Source organism: Nicotiana tabacum, chromosome 16 (assembly GCF_000715075.1).
Source record: "Nicotiana tabacum cultivar K326 chromosome 16, ASM71507v2, whole genome shotgun sequence".
Lineage (NCBI taxonomy): Eukaryota > Viridiplantae > Streptophyta > Magnoliopsida > Solanales > Solanaceae > Nicotiana > Nicotiana tabacum.
The window spans coordinates 151,704,082-151,715,498 of NC_134095.1; positions in this window are offsets into that span (position 1 = coordinate 151,704,082).

Here is an 11,417-nt window from a genome sequence, read left to right on the forward strand (position 1 = left end):
AGTCTGTGACACTGTGACACCAGGTTTTGGGGTATTTGAGGTTTTTTTTATTTAAAAGTTGTAATAGACGTAACCTTGAAATATATAATTATTGACTTTCGCTTATTTATTTAAAATTTCGCTTTTATCATATTATCGGCTTGTGTTTGTTAAAAGAAGCAAAAATGAAAGTGCAACAAGTAGTTAAGGTTTGGCTTGCCTAACTCCCATTAGTAGACGCCATCACGACTCCCAAGGGTGGAAAATCTATGTCGTGACAATAACTAAATTAGACGTTTTTAAAAAGAATAGGATATCTTTAAGCTTTTTTCATTGTATAATATCCACATTAAGGTACTTTACTAAATTTAAATTTTGACTTACTAAACGAAAAAATCTGACGAAAACATAACTTAAAGTGAAATAAAAAGAAGGGGATATGATAAGACAACACCAAAACGTCAAAAACGAAAATGTCAAACCAAAAGTTTTTGTATTTCACATAAATCAATTTACAAATAAAAATTAAATAAAATTTTGTTCGAAACACACCAAAGATAATAGAGCAAGAAAAACACGCAATCTTCATACTTTATCCACGAAGGGGTTTTAAGGAAATTGCTCTGCATTCTGTAAAAAAAATATTAGAACGTAGTAAGCCAGCTATCAAAGCTAATAAAATCTTCAACATTAGTAAATTAAACCATTAATATCAGTAATAGAAGACTTCATATAGAAAATTATTAATCTCAAAGGAAAAATGAATTGTTGAAGACTTTCCTAAATTTTTTCCTTTTTATATGATCCGGGTAATTATTCACACCAATCTGACATAAGAAAGAGGAATTATAAAATTGAAATAGTTAACCAAGAGACTTACCAGCACATGGGGTCGGTTGTGCTGATACTACACTCTACACTGTATGCAAATCCAGGAGCAGCTTTCGGACAGTAGTTGGAGGGCTTCCTTCAGTCCACTCGGAGACCCAAGGTAGACCTGCAGGCGTCCGCAGGCCTTGGCGTCTCCCTCTATCTCTATTTCCTATTTCATTTCCTTTGTTCTGAAACAGTGTATTGTATTTTCTTCAGACCTTGAATGTAGTAACTCTTAGATAGTCTGTGACACTGTGACACCGGGTTTTGGGGTATTTAAGTTTTTTTTTTAAAGTTGTAATAGACGCAGCCTTAAGATATATAATTGTTGACTTCCGCTTATTTATTTAAAATTCCGCTTTTATTATATTATCGGCTTGTGTTTGTTAAAAGAAGCAAAAATGAAAGTGCAGCAAGTAGTTAAGGTTTGGCTTGCCTAGCTCCCATTAGTAGGCGCCATCACGACTCCCAAGGGTGGGAAATCCGGGGCGTGACAATAACTAAATTAGACGTTTTTAAAAAGAATAGGATATCTTTAAGCTTTTTTCATAGTATAATATCCACATTAAGGTACTTTACTAAACTTAAACTTTGACTTACTAAGCGAAAAAATCTGACGAAAACATAACTTTAAGTGAAATAAAAAGAAGGGGATATGATAAGACAACACCAAAACGTCAAAAACGAAAACGTCAAACCAAAAGTTTTTGTATTTCACATAAATCAATTTACAAACAAAAATTAAATAATTTTTTGTTCAAAACACACCAAAGATAATAGAGCAAGAAAAACGCGCAATCTTCATACTTTATCCACGAAGGGTTTTCAAGGAAATTGCTCTGCATTCTGTAAAAAAACATTAGAACGTAGTAAGCCAGCTATCAAAGCTAATAAAATCTTCAACGTTAGTAAATTAAACCATTAATATCAATAATAGAAGACTTCATATAGAAAATTATTAATCTCAAAGGAAAAATGAATTTTTAAAGACTTTCCTAAATTTTTTCCTTTTTATATGATCCGGGTAATTATTCACACCAATCTGACATAAGAAAGAGGAATTATAAAATTGAAATAGTTAACCAAGAGAGAGATGAAAATGATAATTTAATAATATAATGCTGGTCACCATAGCCGAAGAAGAAATTCTGGAAGGAAGAATTGGTTAGTAATGGATTTGAGAGGAGATGAGCAAAAAAAGAAAGTAGATCAGGGATAAAGGAGATTGGGTAAGATAAGAACTTATTTTGTAACTGAAAATTTATTAAAGGAATTTGAACAGGAAATGTGAATTAAATGGAGTATGAAACTGTAAATGAAATTTTGTGAAAACATTGAAAGAAAACTCAAGTATAACCACAGCCTATGCTAATTCTAATCCAATCGTTGGAACGGTTAGACTGTGTGGGTCATCACTTATTTTTAAATTAAATTCTGCTTTCCGAGGCCTTAAAAACCTCATTTAGCTTCACCTTGATTTGCGTGCACAGTCCGGGCGTGTAGCCGATAAAGCTTAAATATGAAAATCTGTGAAAAATAATAAGTTTTGACTATAAAATGAATAAATCTGACTTCGGTCAACGTTTTGGATAAACGGATCCGGACCCGTGATTTGACGGTCCCGAAAGGTTCGTAAGAAAATATGGGACTTGGGCGTATGCCCGAAATCAAATTCCGAGGTCCCAAGCCCGAGAAATGAATTTCTAAAAAACTTATTTTCTGAAATTGTTTAAAGAAATTTGAAATGAAATTTGATTAGAACATGATGGTATCGGGCCCGTATTTTGGTTCCGGTGTCCGGTCATGCTTTATATAAGATTTAAGACATTTCTGTAAAATTTGATGAAAAACGAATGTCATTTGACGTGATTCAGACCTAAATTGCTAAAGTTGATGTTTTAAGAAGTTTGAGAAAATTCTATGATTTTGAGGTTTAATTCGTTGTTATTGAGGTTATTTCGGTGATTTTATTACACGAATAAGTTCGTAGGATGTTTTTGAGGTTGTGTGTATATTTGGGTGGGAGCCCCGAGGGCTCGAGTGAGTTTTGGATAGGCCACGGGGGTGCATTTGGAACTTGGAAAATTGTAGAAAATTTTGTTGGTATGCCCAGGCCTGCATGCTTCGCATTTGCGAAGCCTGGTTCGCAAATGCGAAGGCTGGATCGCAAATACGAAACCAGCCCAGGCCAGCTCCCTCTCGCAAATGCAAGATCCTCTTCGCAATTGCGAAGTTTCCCTTTGGGCCAATGGTTGCAAATGCGACCTATGTGTTGCAAATGCGAAGTCGCAAATGTGACATGCCTTTCGCAAATGCGAAGATTCCATTTTCCTTTGCGAACCCTGTTTTGCATTTCCCAAGCCAGCAGAGGTCGGGGTTCGCAATTGCGAACCCCTTTTCGCAATTCTCATACCTGAGACCTGCAACTTTTATACTTAACCTATTTTAAAACCCATTTTTCATATTCCCTCAAACATAAACACACTTAGGCGATTTTTCAAAGATTTCTTCTTCTCCAAATAAATTGTAAATCATTTTTAACTAGTTTTCTTCAATCACTAACATCTTTTAACATGATTTCAACTTAAAATCAAAGATTTTCATGGGGGAAATTGGGAGTTTTAGGTAGGACCTAGTTTTTTCAAAAATTGGGGATTTGGACCTCGATTTGAGGTCCGATTTCAAAATAAATTATATATTTGGGTTCGTGGGGGAATGGGTAACCGGATTTTGGTTGCAACCTCGGGTTTTGACCATGTAGGCCCGGGGGCGATTTTTGACTTTTTGGGTAAAACTTTGGAAAACTCATTTTCATGCATTCAAATTGTTTCATTTAGCGTTTATTGATGTAATTAAGTAACTTGTGGCTAGATACGAGCGAATTGGCAGTGGAATCAAGGGGTAAAGCTATAATTGAATCTTGAGTTGTGTTCGAGGCATCGAGGTAAGTGTTTGGTCTAACCTTAGCTTGAGGGATTATGAGTCGAGTCCTATTTGCTATGTGGTAATTATTGAGTACGACGTATAGGTATGGTGACGAGTATCTATACGTTGGTGTCAAGCATGACCGTGAGTCTTATATTGTGATTTTCATGATTTCGTTGTATTATTCATGCCTTGGTGAAGATTGCTGTCACACCTCCTTTTTCGCCCGTGCAGCCTCAAAGGACGCGGAAGGGAGTTTTTTCCAATTAAAGGACAATCGAAACGGGATTTATTTATTTCAGAGTCACTACTTGGGAGATTTATGGTGTCCCAAGTCACCGATTTTAATCCCGAATCGAGGAAAATATGACTTTGTTTAACAGTCCGCGAACCAGAAATCCGAGTAAGGAATTCTGTTAATCCGGGAGAAGGTGTTAGGCACTCCCGAATTCCGTGGTTCTAGCACGGTCACTTAACAAATTATACTTGGCCTAATTATCTGACTTGTTACACATTTTAAAATTATTGCGTATTTTTAACTTTTATTACCGCTTTTAGCTTGATTATTTGTAATTATAGAATTGTCTTGAAACGAATCACGCGTACGTATATTCGTTTTATTCATGTCACGCATACGTGTACATAATTAAATTAATAACATTTTTTATTATAAAAAAACGAATTTGGCCGAAGTTGCACGTGCTTAAAACAAACTACGAACATTTGTCATTTTTTGTATGATTAAATGGTAAGCGACGCGCCTCGGACTATATGAGATAATTTAATTTAATAACCTCCGAAAACCCATTTTTTTATTGAGAAGATTTATTCGAAGTTGCGCGAACGCATACTCCGAATTGTCTTTAGAATTGTAATCATGTCACGCGAACGTGTCCATAATCACGACAGTATATTAAATGTGCCTAAAGCAACTAACGCGTTATTAACTTTGCGAGGGCCCTGAAAATTAGCTAAGTGGCACGCCTCAAATTTTAAGTTTTTTGAAAGAAATAATTATATGAGGGCCACGCATTTGTCATTTTTATTTGGCACGGCGCATCCCAATTATAAAAGAGTTATTATTAATTATCTGAGGGCCATAGATTATTTAACAAAATAGCAAATCTCAATTTCTAAAGAGTTAAAACTAATTAAATGAGGGTCATGGGTTTTGGAATTTTATTCAACATGGCACACCTCGAGTTGTTTTACTCAGCCAAAACGAACTAAGGATGTTCATAAGTGATTATTTTGCTAAATGGAAAAAATATGCTAGTTTTATGACTTAATTGCTTTACCAATGCCTATGCGAAATGGCTCGAACCAATAGATCATATTTGTTTTAATCCCAATCCAATTTTGTGTCTTCCTAAGATTAACAAACGACCTAACCAAAGTAAATGCTAACCAAGCAGCCTATCAATTAGTGAGGCAATGGGAATTCAATTTAACGAAATTCATATTTTTTCAAACAGCTTATTTTTCCAACTAAAGATAGGAGCTACATGATATTGTAGCAAAATTATGAATACTAGCAAATGATTAAATAAATACAGAGGAGGCAAATTATATTTATTCAATTCTTACGTACCAAGAGAACAATATAAATCCGCCGATTATTGCTGGCTTAAAATGATTACTAGTTTATGTCTAAAGCCCTTAAAAGAGAATAGCCATCGAAATAACTTAAACAAACATATACCAACCAAATTTTGAAATTACGACAAATCCATTGCAACAGAAATGGAGGATCGTAATTCAACATACTTCAGATTTCCATTCAAACTTAAAAGCCAAACGAATCAAACCTAATAATGGTTTGATTATGAAAGCAGGATTACACTCCAATTTCAACGATTAACAAAAGGGAATAGAATTTAGCCATTTCAATTTCAAAACAACGCAACTAATCACGTTGCTCCTGCGCAGAAGCTACCATATATAGTGATATTTGATCATTCAATATCTAATTAAGCAAATGACTACTCAAAATTATATGCAGAACTCCATTACTGAACTAACTAAGCAAACATGTTGTCCTGACTTTTTAAACAGGTTTAAACATCATGACCAGGTCCATTTACACAATACTGGTTTTAGATTACAGAATATTCGACCAAAATCGAATCCCATATCTATTTTAAACCAAACTCAACCTCTAGAAGCATTATCACTGACCAACATTCAAAGGCAAATATGTTCAAACTAAAACTTGAAATAAAGACAGAAGTAAACTCTTCTAATGAGGTTAAATGACCAACATGCTTCAGATTTCCATTTCACAGAAGGGTTTACAGCGGGTAGAATAAAAATGTACCTGGAAATAAAAGAAGGAAGCAGAAAAATGAGGTATCAGCAGTAACCAACAACAGCAGTAGCATTCAGAAGTTGCAACAGCAGTGCAGCAACAAATAACCAACAGTTTTATACTTCCCCAAGTATATAGCAGAAGTAAAAGGGAAAAAGCTCTAGCTATTTCAGATCCTAAACCAGGCAATGAAAAAGACAGTAGCTATTTTTCAATTTTCCCAGCTCCTCCAATTCCCCCTCTCAGAATGTTCCCCCCTCTTTACAGACCCCATCCTCTCCTTTTATACAAGTCCGCCTTCCTTCCTAACCTACTGCCTTACCCCCCTTTCCCACTAAAATCTGAATCATTCCACTTTAAATCCCACTAAGGAAAACTTTTTCCTTATTTTCAGCCCCTATTCCCTTTTGTTTCCCATCACCATATTAATTTAAAGGCACTAATATCCCACTAACAAAACATTATCATTAAAATATTATCTTAACTGTTTCATTCCCAAATCACCCATGAAACTCCTTAATATTACTGCCCCTAATACAATTATTCAACTGTATTAAAACTTTTAATTCTGAAATCTGTTCAAGCTAACAAAGATTTAAAAACTAAATCTGACTAACAGTTATAACCAAACTTATTGACAGCTAAATGACTAAGGTCGAATCCCAATTGAAACAAACTGAACTGAATTTAAATCAACACACAGAACTTAACAGAATCATTTAAACTGAAATTGAAACATTGAATCAATATGCACATGAATGCAGGTAACATGAATGCAGGTTCATTGTCAGCCTATTGACAATGCCCTAAAGCTAAGTATCCACAGATCAAGCATACACAACAAGCATTTGACGAACTTATTGATTTAAAAACAAGAACGAACTAATCGATGAAACTATTTATAACCTATGTTATTAATTGACAGAACATAAACTGATGGAGAAGGAAAGAATAATCGACAAAACTGAAAAATTAATATAACAATACTAAACACATAAACAGACACTTAAAACATCAGAAAATAGAATAAAATAAAATAAAAAAGAAAAATACCTTAAATGGAACAAGGAACAGACGGACTAAAATCAACTCGAATTTGAACTTTTTTGAGGTCAAACGGACCTTAATCGAGTGTTCTCAACTGAGAACATTTCTACTAAGGTCAGTTAAACACCCAAATTGCCTCAAACTTCGGACAGAAACCAGTTTTGGTTTTTCTAGGGTTTTGTTTGTTTGATTTGGGGCTTGAAAGTTTCTGGTTAGATTCGAACCAAACCAAGCTTGGTTTGGTTACAAGTGAGGTCAGGGGGAGTAACTGGTATGAATTTGGGGTGGTTTGGCATAGATGGGGTTTTGGCTCGAATCTTCAATGAAGATTCGAGAATATGGGGACTGATTCGAGCCAAGGGAGTAGTGGATTCGTAACCAGGGTGTTAAGGTGGATCTATGGTGTTAAGGAGGTAGCCGGCGGCGTAGTTGCCGCCGGGTTTCAGGCGAAGGGGAGCTATGGCGGCTAGGGTTTGACCTAGGTTCCGTCTCTGAAACGAGAGAGACGAAGTGAGGAAGGGGGAGGGGGCGTTTGGCTATGGGGGCGTGGGGTGAGAGATGGGGTCTTATATACGAAGGGGAGGGATGGATCCTGGCCGTTGGATCAGGTGAGATTGATGGCCAGGATCTCTTCACTTAAGGGAACGATGCCGTTTTGATTGAGTGGGGATTGGGTCGGTCTCAGACGGGAGTGGGTCGGGTCATGAAGGAAAGCCTGGGAGCCGTTAGATCAAAAGCAATGAACGGTCCCGATCAAATACAACCATACGGCGTCGTTTGGTTTAATGAAAGAACTGAACTGGACCATTAGATCTGTTTGATCAACGGTCCAGATGGAAAGTGCCAATACGGCGTCGTTTCCTTCGTCTGAGAGACCAGCTAACCGGACTGGGTCAAATGAGTTTATTTGGGCCTGGTTTTTGGTCTCAATTTTAAGTCCACGTCTGAATTCCTTCATTTTTTGAACTCTTTTTCTTTTCCTTCTTTAATTTCTAATTTAAACACAATTCCTAATTAAATTATAAAATCAAAAATAAAACTACACAAATATTAATTAACACTTACAACAATTAACACACAAATTAAAACCTTAAAATAAAATCACACAATGACAACAAATAGAATAAAATGTATATTTTTGTCATTTTCCTTTTAGAGCCAAATGATGGTTTAATTAATTCCTAAATGCATAATTAAATCCTAAATATGCATGCAACATGTATTTTTGTATTTTTCAATTAACTACAACAAGGTAAACATTTATGGACAAAATAATTACCAAAAATGTCACGCAAATTCTCAAAATTGTACCCGAAGGCAACCTGCTTTATTTCTCGATTTCTTTTGGAGTAATTTCCGTGAAGCAAAAATCACGTGCTCACAATTGCTAATTGTTGTATAACGTTTGTGGAAAGAATTGTGACCCATGATCATTGAGGAGCGTTGGCTCAAGTTGTATAACGAATTGTGAAAGTTTAAGTGATAATTGAACCTTTAGAGCATTGGCTCGAGTTGTGAAGTGAATTGTGAAGTAAAAGTGAGAAAGAGAAGATATCATTATGTTGTCACCCTTGACGGGCTATTGTTGATTTATTTGTTATCTCCCTTGTCTGGATGTGAATATTATTGATGGTGTTCCCTTGCCGGGATCCTTATTGCAAATTTCCTTTATTTCCTTACCCTATTGTTTGTGATTGTTGTTTGGGGTAAGGAAGAGAGTTAAATCACGAAGGATGATGCCGTGCATTGTTTGCTTTGTGATAAAAGAGTGTAAAGCACGAAGGATGATGATGTGTCGCACGATGTACCATTCCGTGCCCATTATATTGATTTCATGGTGAGGATGGGAGTAAAAGTACGAAGGGTGATGTTGTGCAATTTATATTGATTCTTATGGTGAGGACGAGAGTAAAAGCATGAAGGGTGATGTTGTGCAATTTATATTGATTCTTATGGTGAGGACGGGAGTAAAAGCACGAAGGGTGATGTCGTGCACTTGTCTTTGATTTACCTGATTCTTGCTGATAATTGAGTTATGTTGTCCTTTACATTTATTTACTGATTTTCTGTTGTTACTTGATTTTATTTCGATGTTATAGATTCCCTTACCCTATTTGCCTTGTGATTGTTATTTGGGTGAGGAGGAGCGTAAAGCACGAAGGGTGATGCCGTGCATTGTTTTGATGAGAGAGTGTTAAAGCATGAAGGGTGATGTCGTGTATTGTTTTGGTGAAGGAGAGTAAAAGCACGAAGGGTGATGCCGTGCACTTGTCTTTGATTCCTAATTTCTATTGATAACTGTGTTACGATTTCTCTACACTGAATTGTTGATTTCCTGTTGATACTTGTTGTACCCCACAACATGATTTCCCCTTCCTATTTTCAATTGAAATGTGGCGATCCTCATATTTATTTGTTGCTCTTCTGTTACTATTCGATGTTTCCCCGCAGCATGCTTTCCCCCTCCCATACTTGACTGTATATGACTGTTTCTTTCTGTACTTCTTTTATGCTGTATATAGTTAAATTGCACAGGTTTATTTGGTAGTCTGGTCCTAGCCTCGTCACTACTTCGCTGAGGTTAGGCTAGGCACTTACCAACACATGGGGTCGGTTGTGCTGATACTACACTCTGCACTCTTTTGTGCAGACCCCAGTGTTGTAGACTTTGGATCGCAGTGAGATTGCTGATTCTCGTTCATCAGGTGACCCGAGGTAGCCCTGCAGGCGTCCATAGGCCTTGGCATCTCCTTCTATCTATTTTTCCTGTTTCTTACACGTATTTCCAGAGACAGTGTTGTATTTAATTCTTTCAGACCTCTATTTGTAGTATTCTTAGATCGTCTGTGAAACTGTGACACAAGTTCTGGGTAGTCGAAATCTAAACAGTTGTATTAGATATTCATGTTTAGATAGCTTATTGTTTTTCTTCCACTTATATTATATTACGTTGTTTTAATGTTATCTCTTCGCAATTGTTAATGAATATAAATTGGGTTAAAAAGGTAAACTGTTCACATAATTAGTTTGCCTAGCTCACATTAGTAGGCGCCATCACAACTCTCGAGGGTGGAAAATCTGGGTTGTGACAGAGTGAAGAAAAAAATTAGATATTGAAATTTAAAGTAGATAAATGAGAGAAAAGAGTAAAAAATTGACAAAAAAGATAAATGTCTTTCCAAGCCTAAGAGAGGTGCCACATAGGCATTCTTATTCCCTCCTTTATATTAAAATATAGATGATTTTAACAAATTATCGCATCGAAAACAGACCTTCGTTTCGCTGTGCTTCCTCCAACACCCTTGATAGTACTAAAGTAAACCCCCGTTTGGCCATAGATTTTGGCTTCATTTTTTCAAAAAAAAATTGAAAACATTGTCTGTTTATGAAATATGAATTTCCAAAAACTGGTGTGGGGCAATTTTTGGGTGAAAATTTTTCTTCCACTCACAAAACTTTAATTTTTCATCAAATAAAATCCATATCCATATGCAACTTCAACTTTCAATTTTTTTTCAACACCACTTCAAAAATCTTTTTCCAAGTTTCAATCAAATCTATGTGCAAACGCTAGTTAAAGCCTTTGGTATTTATGTAAGCAAAAATTGTATAGGTTCGGGGGATTGATAAACTGACTTTTGATAGAGTGATTCTTTGTCCTTAATGAATTAAAGCCCCCACTATTTGCTGCATGGGTTTGCATGGGAGTGAACGTCGGTCGATTCGGTTCGGTTATGGATATTATCGGTTTAGCATATCGATTATTGGTTTACAAATTTGATAAACCGATAACCGGACCGATAAGATATCGGTTATCGGGTATCAGTTAATCGGTTATCGATCATTATCGGTTCGGTTATCAGTTTACCCGATAAGATAACTCAATCAAGAGCTAAGCAAAAAATAAAAAATAATTCACCAGAGTTAAGTCAAAAAAGAGAAGAATTCACATATAGCATACTAAAGACTTACGCTAGGAGTAACTAGTAAGGTCTATGAAGAATGAAGATGAAGCAACTGAAGAATATGTTTGAGAAAGAATAGGATAGAATGAACTGAAACCCTAGCATTTGTATATACTGAAGGATAAAGTCGTAATTTTATTAATTCTTATTGGGTTATCGGTTAACCATTAACAAAATTGGCAAATCGAGACCCGAATCGATAACCCAATAGTAAAAAAATTCTAAACCATTACGGAACCGTTAACCCAATAACCCGATACCGATAATCCAATAAAAAATTAACGATTTGGATTATCAGTTTTACCCGATATATGCCCAGC